The sequence below is a fragment of the Rousettus aegyptiacus genome, unplaced genomic scaffold, assembly GCF_014176215.1.
Source record: "Rousettus aegyptiacus isolate mRouAeg1 unplaced genomic scaffold, mRouAeg1.p scaffold_m13_p_7, whole genome shotgun sequence".
In the NCBI taxonomy this organism is placed as follows: domain Eukaryota; kingdom Metazoa; phylum Chordata; class Mammalia; order Chiroptera; family Pteropodidae; genus Rousettus; species Rousettus aegyptiacus.
The window spans coordinates 86,126,204-86,139,310 of NW_023416310.1; the positions used below are offsets into that span (position 1 = coordinate 86,126,204).

A 13,107-nucleotide genomic window follows, 5' to 3' on the forward strand; every position below is an offset into this window, starting at 1 on the left:
ATAACAGTGTGTGTACTAAATGTCACTACATTCCACACCTTTAAGTGGTTAAAATGGCCTGTTTTATGTTATGTGAAGCTTACCACAATAAAAAGAAGGCTAGAATTCTGCAAAGAAGCCTATTACACAATTTAGTGGTGAGCTCCATTCTAATCAAGATTGGCAAGGGCATGAGGGAGTGACTTATAACATGACTGCCAAGGAAACCACCTCCTCATTGGAAGAAGATATCCAACAGCTACAGAAATACATCATATATATTTCCCCAAACTTTTTCTTCTTTAAGCCAAGTCATGAGAGAAAAAGAAAGATATTCTTTCTGAAAGCACATGCACATAAACATTTTCATCCTTTCCCACACGTGCACGGTCACACATTAGCATGCACATGTGGCAGAGTGAGAAATCCATTGGGAATACGCAAAACATCTCTCTGATAGCTGTTGAGTCAAGGCTGACATGAAGTCAAGTGCAAAAGACCTTCTGACACGAAACTAAAGCTCCAAAGCCCTGCTGAGGTCTTTGTGCTCCCAAAGGCTTTTGCTTCTAAGAGAATATCCACAGTGAGTTGAAAGTTGTTGTCTATTCAAGCCAGAAAGAAACCAGATATTTAACTGAAGCTGAATTAAGCGAGCAAAATACATTGTGCCCAGTGTTTATATTTCTCTATAACTTCTTTGTAGCCCTGAATCTCACACATAGTAGGTATTTTATGAATTCTTCATTAAATTGTATTCTACCATTCTTAATAATTAAGAATTAATTCATAATTGATTGGCTAGTCCAAAAATTCACGCTTATCAAAGCTCCTACTTTATTTATTGTCCCTGGGGTGGGAAGTTGCTTCACCTAGAAGCTCCTTGCTTAGTAAAGAAGCACTTAAGTTTCTACCTGAACAGTGGGTGCTGGACCATTTAACTTCCTCAAGGTCAACCAGTGGACAGATAGTTTAGAGACATATGAACAGAACTTATTGAAAACAAAAGAAAACAAAATGAAACAAATAACAACAACAACAACAACAAAACCTGTCCCATAAAAATAGTAGTAATTAGCTGGTCCAAAAAATTTTTTCTCTTTTGAAGTTTATACAAGAATATATAGGAAAAACCAGCTAGCTGTTAATAAAAGGAGAAAGTAGAAACTGAAGAAATGATAGACAGACAGACAGACAGACACTGGCTGAAAACCTGTCAAAGCTCTGGAGAGCAGAGAAATGGACTGCAGCCTCCTTGGGAAGGGCTGGCATGGCATTCTTATGGAAATCCCTTCTGTGTTTCTTATAACATAGAACACATGAACTCAGAATAAAAAACATCAAATATAAGAAATTCTAATCTACATTTTTCACATTCTAGTAATGCTTAGCTAGTTTCACTACATACATAATCACAGCCCAAAGACTTCGTTGAAAATACTTGAAGTGCAGCCACAGGGCTCAGGAGAAATGAGATTGCCTGTATGTAATTCCTTTCTACAAAATGCTAGCAAATAGCACATTAAAAGGTGCTTTCTTATATGTTGCGGATGCGGAACAAAACAGACTTAGGCATCTATCTGGAGAATTTAATAGCTATAACTGCTTATGAATGCACAATTTTAATATCCTTAATTTTGAGAAAACAAAAGAATAGCAGAATAATGTTTACTGAGCGCATAGTATATGCCAAGCACTATGCTAAATTATCAAATTTAAATTAATAGTAATCCTATTGGGTGTCATTAACATCTCCAAATGACAGATAAGGATACTGAGGGTCAAAAGGTGAAGTCAGCAGCTAAAGGTTACAGAACAACTAAAGGGCAAAGCTGGGGATCCTGACCTGTTTTCTATGTCTATAAAGGACCACATTTTAATGGTTACACTCATTTTCCAATAATTTTGCTGTGTGACCCTGAGAAACTCATTAACAACCTTGTGCTTCCTCAGTTGTAAAGTAAAAGTACTGGCATAGATGATGACCATCATTGCTTCTGACTTAAAAATGCTAGCGTTCAAAGTATGGATAACTTTTGAGTTTAGAGACAGAACGTCACTAACACCAACTAATTATTTATATATGAGACTTCACTAAGTGCACAGTTTGACATAAAGTGGGTGGCCAACAAATATCAGATGAATGAATTAAATTAAAAATGAATTAATTAAATATGCTAACCTTATTAAACACATTGTTTTTATTTAATCTTCACACCTCTAAGACTTAGTTACCACTACTATTCCCTTTTACAAATGCAGAAATTGAGGAAAAGTGACTTGCTTAAAAGGCATACAATAAGTGATGGAAATAGCTTTAATGTAAGAAGTCTCAACCCATGAACAGAGAGGTAAGATGGATTCCAGAAAATCTATAGTTATGAATGAGAAATCTTTTATTTTGGGTAAAACCCCACTAAACCATTATGATCTCATTTCTGTTGCCCATCTGTAAAGTGGGGACAGACTATCAGCTTACAGGCAGATAATAAGGGTCATAAGTAAAGTTACATGTTAAAGTAGACATGGAAGCCAAAGTGCAACACCGATGCAAAGGTTTCTTTTAAATGTTTTAAAAGGTTCATCTTCCTGGCTAGATGCCAAATAAGAGACTCCTGAAGTTTTCAGACACGTGAAGTCAGGACGGTTTTAAAAACTAAATGCGAATTTATTCCCTTACGAGGGCACTTTATAAAAAGGGCATTGGACTTAACTTTCTCAAGATATTCAGATGTGCTCTGTCCTTGATCCAGATCTGCCACTCAGCTACTCTAGGAACTGGGTACAAATCATGGAGCTTCTCTAGGTTCCATTTTCCCAGGTCAGAGCTGAGCTCCTGGTCTCTTTCCAGCCCACAGAGTACTACTAATTCAATTTCTGAGTCTTAATTTCAGGGGTCCCACAAGACCCAGCACATTAATTTATACTGTCACTTTTTGATTGACATATCCAGCTAGTCATTTAGAGCTCAATTTTTATGTTTCCTTTGTATTTTATACCAGCTTTTGAAGCATGGGATATATCCTCAAACTCCAGTATTTGTTGATAAAGTACAATTTTAATTACTTTCTTAAGCCCTTTATTGAACAGTGAAAACATACTCTTCAAATTTTACTCTTCACATTTTTCAAGGGTTCTGTATACTCCTATTAAATGCCCTATTAAAAATCTTATTTCTACATTTAAAAATGAAAGTCTTGCTAGGACAGGTTTCAACATCTCTATCAAAGGCTATTAACAAAAAAATAAAAATTGTGTGTAGGGTTGGTGGTGGGTGAGCAATACTCACCTTCTTGCTGCTGTTCTAATAATCGGCTTTCTTTGTACTCTATTTTATGACGCTTTATTAATAGATATGAAAGAGAGGTGTCTACAAGGTCCCAAGTACAAGAATCTTCTAGGAAAGTTTTATTACTGGCTTCAAAGATTTAGTAATATTTAAAGTAGTTTGATTATCCTGGAAAGTGAATGAAAATGTCTATTTTCATGGAAGACTGCAAATGAACAATGCAGACTTAGTTTTAATAGATCATGTAAGTAACCAAAGAAACAAAATCATTTTTTGACAAGTTGGGGAAAGCCAACATAAATTACTAAAACATAAATCATAAGTGTTATAAAGAAGCATCATTTTATCAATCCAAGTGTAAATAGAAGTTTTTCCATATTTTTCTTATTAGGGTTTTTTGGACGATCTTCATTTAATGAACAGTTAATAATTCTTTCCAAAGTCTATGTGAACTGCCTACGAAAGAGAATTTCCAAAGTGCTTAAACTTTATCCTCTTTAGTATTTACAATAGCTTCCCTATAGTCTTCATGTACCATTTAATTGGTTATCAAATTAGTTTTCAAAGATCCTGCAAAGGTAAGTTTCAACTTCACTGCCTTTCATAAAGCATATCATAAATTCTAACTAGTTGTAATCTGGAAAAAAATGTCTAAAAGAGAAATTAGGTGCTGCAAAGAGCATTTTTGAATCATCTTGATTTATTTTTCCTGAAATTTCTAATCTAAAGCACACTTCTAAAATATCATTCTCAGCTCATGGGAAGAAATGCATTCTTTTAGGGTGGAAGTGTTAATTAATGTGCATGACACAGAGAGAACAAGGAAAAGGTTAGAGCTGATGCTTCCACTAACAGTATTTCTAAAAATAGAGGATTTTTGAAACAATGCTCTTTCATGTTAGTTAATTTCCTCAAATCCCTAGGATTAGTGTCAAGATACATCGACTGGTTAAATAAAATTACCTGTTACATAGTATTATTTATGTGTATTCCTCTTTCAACTAATTCAATCATTTATTTCTCATCAAAATTGGTTTCTAGAGGGTAAGCTGTGATGGTTTTTCTCTTTCACATAATTTCCCCCAATGTTTTCTTAGAGTTATCAAGACTTCATAACTTCATCTTAAGTTATAATCAGAATGACTTACTGAATTGCTCACATAGCATACAAATCTATCTATCTCTTTTTTCAGGGTTGTTTTATACCATATTCCCCATAACAAATTATTATGTAGCCACACTAAACTTTCTTCTGATCCTCAAATAAGTGGAGCTTTTCCGGAACCCCATGTTGTTGCATATTTCCCCATATCTCTCTGTCTAAAAAGTTCCTCCAACTCTACTTCAGGTAAGCCCTAGCAAGTCCTTCAAAACATAGATCCAATGTCACTTTTCCTGGTGACCACTTTCCTGACTCTCCTAATTTGGTAGATCCTCGTGGGTGTCTCCTCTACAGTCATTTTCGACCCCTCTCTTCCTTGCTGGCCTCCCATTTAAGAAGCCAAAAATTAGACATTCAATTTCCTGGGTTCTTCTGCAGCTGGAGGTAGCCACGTATCTCAGCTGCAGCCAACGAGACAGGATACTCGTTTAGGGGCATCCCAGAGAAATTTTCCAACCTAATAAAAAGTATGTTAAGAGAACTTCCTTCACTGGTAGCAACTTGTCTTCTTCAAAAGCAGCATTACAAGCCAGTCAGTCATTCCTGTGTTCCAGGAGCTGTGCTGTACTGTACTCTGAGCGGAGATTGCTTCAACAGTGAGTGGCAGAGAGGAGGTATGGGAAGAACATGTGCTTATACCACGTTGGATACTGTGCCAACCCTGAGACCACCTACCAGAAGGGCCTAAACTGTTTAAGTATTATTGGTTAACTGCTTTTGAGAGCATCTAATGAATATTCTTAGCCAGGGGAAATACAGGCTCTTATGGCTCTCAAAGCATCCTTATGACATCTCTCACCTATTGATATTGTTTTGGTATAATATCTTTCCCAATGGGTGCCTCATTTAAAAGATGATAAAAAGATAACAATTGTTGGCACAGATGTGGAGATAAGGGAACCCTGTGCACTGTTGGTGAGAATGTGAACTGTTCAGACACTACAGAGCTTCCTCAAAAACAGTAAAAAATAGAAATGCCATGTGATCTAGCAATTCCATTCATGGATATCTATCCAAAGAAAAGAAAAAACAGGATCTTGATGAGATATATGCACTTCCATGTTCACCACAGCATTGCCCAGGGTAGTCAAGATATGAAAACAATCTAAGTGTCAGTCAACAGATAAATGGTAAATGGAGAAAGAAGTTGTGGTATATGAAATGGAATATATTCGCCCTTGAGAAAGAAGCACATCCTGCCATTTATGATAACATGTATTGACCTTGAGGGCATTATGATAAGTGAGATAAGTCACACGGAGAAGGACAAATACTCTATGATATCACTTGTATGTGAAATCTGAAGTAGCCAAACTCATAATAACAAGGAGTATAATGGTAGTCACCAGAGGCCAGGGCTGGGGGAACTGGGAGATGTTTAAGGGTACAAATTGCAACTAAGTCCTGAGGAGCTCATGTGCAGCATAGTGATTATAGACAGAGAACTAGAACTTGATTATTCCCACCACAAAAAAGAAATGATAATTATGCGACATGATAGAGATATTAGCTAACATTACAGTGGTAATCGTATTACAATATATAAATGTCAAATCAACATTATACACTTTAAATTTACATAATGTTTTATGTCTATATAGCTCAATAGAAACAAATTTAAAAGAAACTGTAAACTCCCATTTCCTAGCATAGGATCAAGCATAGAGAAGAAAATAAAGTCTGTTTAATGAGTTAAGGAATAAATTAATGAATAGATGAATTAATAATCAAATGCAGAAGCATAAGAGTACTGGGGTGCTGTTCATATCACTTTGACCGCTCTATTCAACTTTCTCATTTCTGCTAATGTTCTCCAGGTTGTAGCTTGTAGTGGTTCCAAAGATTTCTGATATTCACCTAAGCCATCAGAGACAATTTATCCACAAAGGAACTACTCAAAAGTATCCCTACTACAAATTTCTTAGAAGTTACCAACTGACAAGAGAACAGAAGAAAAAGGAGCAGATATAAAGTGTCAATGGAAGGGGCTTCAGAGCTGAATTTAAGAGTTCAAATCCAAAGTTTCAGGATGGGGTTCATGTGTTCATTCAACTATCTATTCATTTCACCATCCAGAATTACTGAGCATCTGCTGTGTATGAACTAGAGGCTAGGGATTTAGCATGATTCAGATCGACATGAGCCTTGCCTTCATGGAACCTACAGTGTAGAGAGAATGTCTTTGCAAATATCTCATCATCTTCCGGGAAATGCACCATCAGTGATTATCAGCATATTGCTCAAATATATAACTATATGTGGTTCTGCTGAGAATTGATTTGATGAAGAAACAGAGAGTCACACGTAGGATAGGATATTGAACTTGGGAAAAATTCTTACAGATTACCAAAGATACTGATTTTCAAACTTTATTTTGGAGTTTTTTTCCCAACCACAAATGTATATGAGGGTTGAGAAAAAGACCTTGCTGCCTAGTCTGGCAAACCCCACAGGGATCCCTGAGGCATCTGTAAAGAACCCTGGGACTCAAGGAAGCATAATTTAAAGATGACTAATTTATTCCAAGTCCTTCATTTTAAAAGAGAGGACAGAAGAGTCTAAAAGTCTAAGGTGTTTACTTAACACCCTAACTGGAAACAGAGCTGGAACTAGAACTCAGATCTTTTGCTTCTGCATTCTAGCCTATCCTCCGATTGCAAGATAATTGACTTACTCAAAATGAAGATCAAGAGGGATCAATAAAGGGGTGAGGATCTGGTATAGATGTTAAAACATTAGAGTTTCTGGAACATATGACTATTTTATAGGACAAATGAAGTGGAATATAGAAAAACAAATCAGTTTGGGAAAATGGAGGCTTTATGGCTGTCTCACCAGACACATCAAAGTGTAAGGCAGAGAATGTGCTGAAGTCAAAGGCCATACATCTCAGACAGCACATGTAAGTAAATCCTCTCATGGAAATGGAGAAGTTTAACTAAAATAATGTCAATGTTTTTCATTTTCTGAGCTCTGTGAAGCTTCACTTTGCCTATTACTCTCCACTTTATACTGGCTTCTTTGCAACCTGCTCCTGCTTTGTTGTACAAAAGCCAAAAGGGAAAATAACCTCTAAATGGGTCTGCGTCCCACAGAGAATTTACTTAGATGACATTCAAATCTGTTTTTCGGGATTTTTTTTTTTTGGTGCCATTACAAGAAAATACACAGTCATTACACTTCAAATTTGACAGTTCTTTCACAGCATGAAAGAAAAAAATTAGGTCCAAATGTATTTATTTAAATGCAAGGTTTCACTTACCAACAGGACATTTGTGAAGATGGAAAGATGACAGCAGATTGTGATGTCCTCACTACTGTTATTTCATGAACCCTTGACTGTGGTTTGCCAAGTTCTTTAAATTCAAAAATAAACTCATTGAAGAGAACTTTTAACTACTCTCTTCCTCCAGTTATTCAAGGAATTCCCTTTAATTTTATTTAGCAATCAAATTTCAGAATGAAAGAGAAACTTTTGATAAGAACAGATTTGAAATGTATTAGAAGACAAAGAACCCAATCAGGCAGCACTTAATAAATCAGATCTCAAAACTTCCCACAGAGTGTTGCTAACTGAGAACTGAACACAGTGTCAATCCTACTTGTGGAAAGTACAAACTCATGTGGACACGGTGCTCTTGCACCTTATTTTTGTAAGAATAAGAAGACTATCTTCCTGTAAAGTATTGAAGGCCTTGGAGCTCCTGTATGCCTCCCTTGGCAGTGTTCAGGAGGGCATCTGTGAGTCTAGATAAGGGTTAAATTCTTCTGACTCGTGCTTCCATCTGGTGACCTTAGCACTTGAGATTGTATCTTCCTGGGCCCTTTACACCAGCAGTTCTCAACCTTTTTGGCACTAGGGACCAGTGCTCCTATGAGAACTTAATGCCTGATGATCTGAGGTGGAGCTGAGGTGGTGATGCTAGTGCTGGGGAGTGGCAAATACCGATGAAACTTTCTTTGCTTGCTCGTCTGCCGCTCACCTCCTGCTGTGCAGTCTGGTTCCTGGGGGTTGGGAACCTCTGCTTTACACCACAAATATGGGTCAAGAGGAAAGCCCCTTACTCTCAAAGTATCCTACTTCGAAGATATCTTCCTTCTTGAACCCTCACATTCCCAACACTCACACTTTTATCTACCTTCATCTGACCAAAGTCCAGCATCGTAAAGCTCCTTGTGCCTTTTACCCATTTACATGTCAACACAAGAAGCCCTATATTCCCAGCTCTCCCCTCATATCTGACATTCTAATTAACATAAATAGTGCAACTATATATCCCAGGTTGTCATGGGTGAAGAAAACCACACAACCACGGCCTCACTAAATTCTTGTGCAGAGGAATCAACAGGCCCTCTGTGTAGCAAGGCATTCTGTATTTCCCTACTTGATTACACTTTAACCCTCCTAGATAACTGTTTAATAATTTCTCAACATTCCTCTCTTTGATCCTTCAATACCTACTCCCCATCTTCACTCTGGCAAATTGTTTTCATTTCTATTTTGAAGAACAAATTGAGAATGTGACCACATAATAGCATACAAGTTTAGTTAATCCATATTTAAAAAAAAAAAAAAAAAGACCTCAAAATTATTTTCCTCTGGAACTTGGCAACTCCTTTACTGAATTTATAGTCATCATGAAAAGCAGGATGGGATAAAAAGGGGGGAGATAAGTACTACTGTTGCAAAAATTAGATTATGGGGTTCTTCATAAGCCCACTTCCTCATTTTATAAATGGGAAGAACTGAGGCCCAAGGAAATAGCCATTTACTGCCCAAGACCATTCAGTTCTTTAAGACAGAGCTCAAAAGTTCTATTTCACTTTTAGAGATGAGGATCTGAAGAGACATACTTGGGCTAAGTACTGAGTATAACAAGACACATATATGAGAAACAAGGAAAAGCTGAACAACTGGACTTCCAGAACAACAGCCTCAGGAGCTGGTTCTATACACAAAACATACCAAGAAACATCAACAGTAGGAGTTTGAAGACCTTTACTCATTAATATTACTCTCCACATACTGACTTTTCTCTTTTCTCTTCCAACATGAGTCTTGATGCTCCACAGAATATTTGTTGTTCTGTGGGCTATCTAGCAACAATTTTCTTATGCTTTGGGGATATCCCAGTCTACTTTTGGGAATTCTTCTCCTAGTGGGTAGACATAATGAGGCTGCTAATTAGGTTTTTCTGCCCTCTCTTGACAGTGTGCTGGGCATATGACCTAAGCTGGGCCAACTGGACTCTTTCTATACCATCGCCAACCACCCTAGATGATGTGTCTTGAGCTGAGTGATACAAAGACGGGTAAAAATAGATGGACGCTCATCTGGGTCAACAGGAAATACAGCCTTATTAAGACCATTAGTTCTTGCTATCCCATAGCTACTCCACAGCTTCCCTGTGTCCTTCCCTTTTATGAACCTGGTTCTACGCCCTTCTCCTGTATTTCGTGAACTGTTTTTATTCTTCCAAGAAATTATTTTTCTCCTTAAGCTTAGTCATACAAGGTGTTCTGAATCCAAAGAAACTACACCAATAAAATGTTTTAGAATATTTGTCTTCACAGAGCTTCAGCTTATTTATGGTGCTTGTTTTCTGTTAACTTTAGCTTGTCCAGAGCTCACTGTGGTTTTCCAAGCCTTGCCATATAGCCATCATTTGTAAACCTTACTGTAAGTAAAAGTGAGTGTTTCTTAACCATGTCTTTCCATTTCTGTCAGCCATGAATTAGAAATCTGGAGATGGGGCCTGAAAATCTGCATTTTAATAAGAATTCCAGTTGATTCTGATGCCGGTGGTCCCTAAAATTAGCTGTTCTACATCATGAACTCTCAGCATTTCTTCCTACTCTGATTTTTGTCTCAGTATTTCGTAGTTCATGTTTCTGAGAGAGAAAGTCTGTTTGACCCCAGTCTTTTTCACATGCTGGGTTTAGCCAACTTCTGGAATGGTTCCAGTGGCCACTCTTGGTCCAACTGGCCATGCGATGGGTCTATATCAAGCTGTCCCTGCAGTAGTCTGTCATGTGATATTACTCACAAGGAGCTATGAGTGAAAGGCAATGTATTCAATACTGTAAGATTCCTCATAAGAGAGCAGGTTTCTAACTATCTTTCCAGTATTCCTTCCCTTAACTACCCTCCACTTAGAAGATCTGTCTGACTTGATTCATCTTTTGAAATTAGGGTCCAAGATTTAAATGAGGAATTCTCCTATCTAGGAGGTACAGGCTGCTAATGAATAATTGGTAGTCTGATTACTTAAAAACCATATTCTCTTATTAATCACTTTAATTACCACCTCCTGAATCTTCTATGCAACAAAAATTTAAAAAAAAAATCCCTCAGAGAATAATGCTTTCTGTGGCATCTTAAACTTCATTACAGAAACATTAGGTCTTGGAATATGAAAGGTATGACCCATTTTTAAGAAAACATATGACCCAAAAGCCCATATTTACAAAGATTGCAAATGAAAAAGAGACCACTCTTATTTTTTAAAATTATTCTACAAAAAAAAAAAAAAAAGAATCTACCTTGGGAGTTTAAACAATCTTTATGTAGGTGATTTCATTTACTGGTTCCTTTCTGAATTCAATATTTATGGAGGTCTAATGTGGGCCAGGTAATTGGCTAGGTACACGAGATGATTAAGATATGCTCCTTGCCTTCTAGGAACTCACAGTCTAGTGGTGAAGACAGATATGAAAAAAGAGTAAGTAATAGACCATGAGAATTAATGTGCAGGTATATGAATACAGTGTTATAAGAGTAAAGAAACCAGTCACTCTGTGATTAGAGAAGCTGGGAAAGAGGAAAGAGAGGAGTCTGAACAGAGTAAGAGAGGACCAGCAAGTTAAACATGTCAGGAGAATGGAGGCTGATTAAGACAGACTCAATATTCTGTGCCAAAGGATAGATATGCAAGAGAGTGCGGACATTAGAAGAATCAATGGCAGCATGGTAAGACTGGGCAACGAGGTAGAATTGAGAAGATTTGTTGTGAAGAACCAGCATGTTTCATCAATGGAGAATCATTGAAAGCTTGTGATCTACTGAACATTGCACAAAGTTAACTTCAAGATGAGGTTGGAGAATGCACTGAGTAAGAAGAACCTGGAGACAGGGAGGCCAGAAAAATTGCCTTAAGATCAGAAGAGAGATGTGTAGAAGGTGAGATGTAGAGGAGGGAATTATTTCAGAGATATTTCAGAGACAAAATGGACTGATTGGTTCCAATCTCATAGTTAATAGCACGAGCTCTGGCGTCAGATAAACCTGAATATAAATTATGGCTCTAGCATTCACTAACTGTATGACATTGCACAAGTGATATCATCTTTCACTTTTCTCATCTCTAAAAGAGAGTGTTATCGAGAGGATTAAATACAGTAATGGTATAAAGTGCTCAGTATAAATTAAAGCTTAGTACACAGTGAATGCTCAACGTTCACTAAGTGCTGATGTTATTACTAGCATTATTATTACAAATATTACAATGAATAACTGATAGAGAGATAGCAGAGAAAGGAATCAGCAATAACTGCCTGGCTTGAAAATCTGGTAAATGATGACACCATTAATGGAGATAGGCAATAACTACAACAGTTAGCATTTATTAAGAGTTTACCATATGCCAGGCAGTGTTATAGGAGGTTCAAATACATGATCTCCTTTAATACTTAGAAGAATTCCAGCTATTATTATCTACAGTTTACAAAGGCAATAGCTGAAACACAGAGAAGTTAAATAGCTTTAGTCACCCAACTAATAAGTAAGGGAACATAGACACTTTGACCCAGGAACCTGCATCTCCACCACCACTCTGCATAGAGAGAGGCAAGGAAATTTCTGGAATGGTGTAAAGGGACCTTGGTGAAGGGAGAGAGGAATTACTTGCTAGTCTGAGTTAAACATGCTCAGAGATACTAGCATGGAGTAATGGAGTAGGTAAAGTTGAAAATGCAGGTATGTTCATAAATCATTTTTCTATCCGAAAGACAACCAAGGAACAGAGAACCTAAGACAGCAAAGTATGAAGCACTATTGCTAGCAGAAGATTAATCAGAAATACAGAAGTGTCTCAAAAATTACTTTGCAAGGCAGAGAGAGAAATATGACTGAAATAACACCAGTTTGATTTCTGTGCAACTTCCCAGGAAGTGATCCATGCGGGAAAGAGAGATGCATCTGTATTACTCCACTCTCCCAACATTTACACCCCCAGTGTCAGCCTGAGATGCACAGCCCGGGAGCTAGTGTTCCTTGAGCAGCACTGTATCAATGAAAAGAAAAATCAGGAATTCTCCTGTTGGGACTTCCCATCTGGAGCTTTCAGGTGGCAGAGAAGGAAGAATGGGGCTTCTTTGCCAGAGGTTTCACCAGGGATTTCTGGGAAATCTGCAGTTAGCACGCCCTATCAGGCTCTGAATGACATAACTGACTTGGCAGCCACTTCTGAGGGGAACATCCCAAATCAGTGAGCCTTCCTACTGAGTGATTTTGCCCCTGAGCACCCTTCCTGACAAAGCATTCACAGAAGGCTATAGCTAATGGAGTCTCTGCTGCTAGTCCTGGAAACTTGCCTGATAAATCCCTCTCCACCCTGACTGAATCTGTCCCTATTCTTTACTGCCTAAGCATTTCCCTTCCATCTTCGGTACAGGAACATCC

The 13,107-nt window shown here is 37.6% G+C and overlaps 1 protein-coding gene across 1 annotated transcript in view; it reads right to left on the reverse strand.

Annotated features, from left to right (window-relative positions):
• SGCD (sarcoglycan delta) overlaps positions 1–13,107 on the reverse strand; it is an 811,202-nt gene that overhangs the window by 665,158 nt on the left and 132,937 nt on the right. The window lies entirely within an intron of this gene.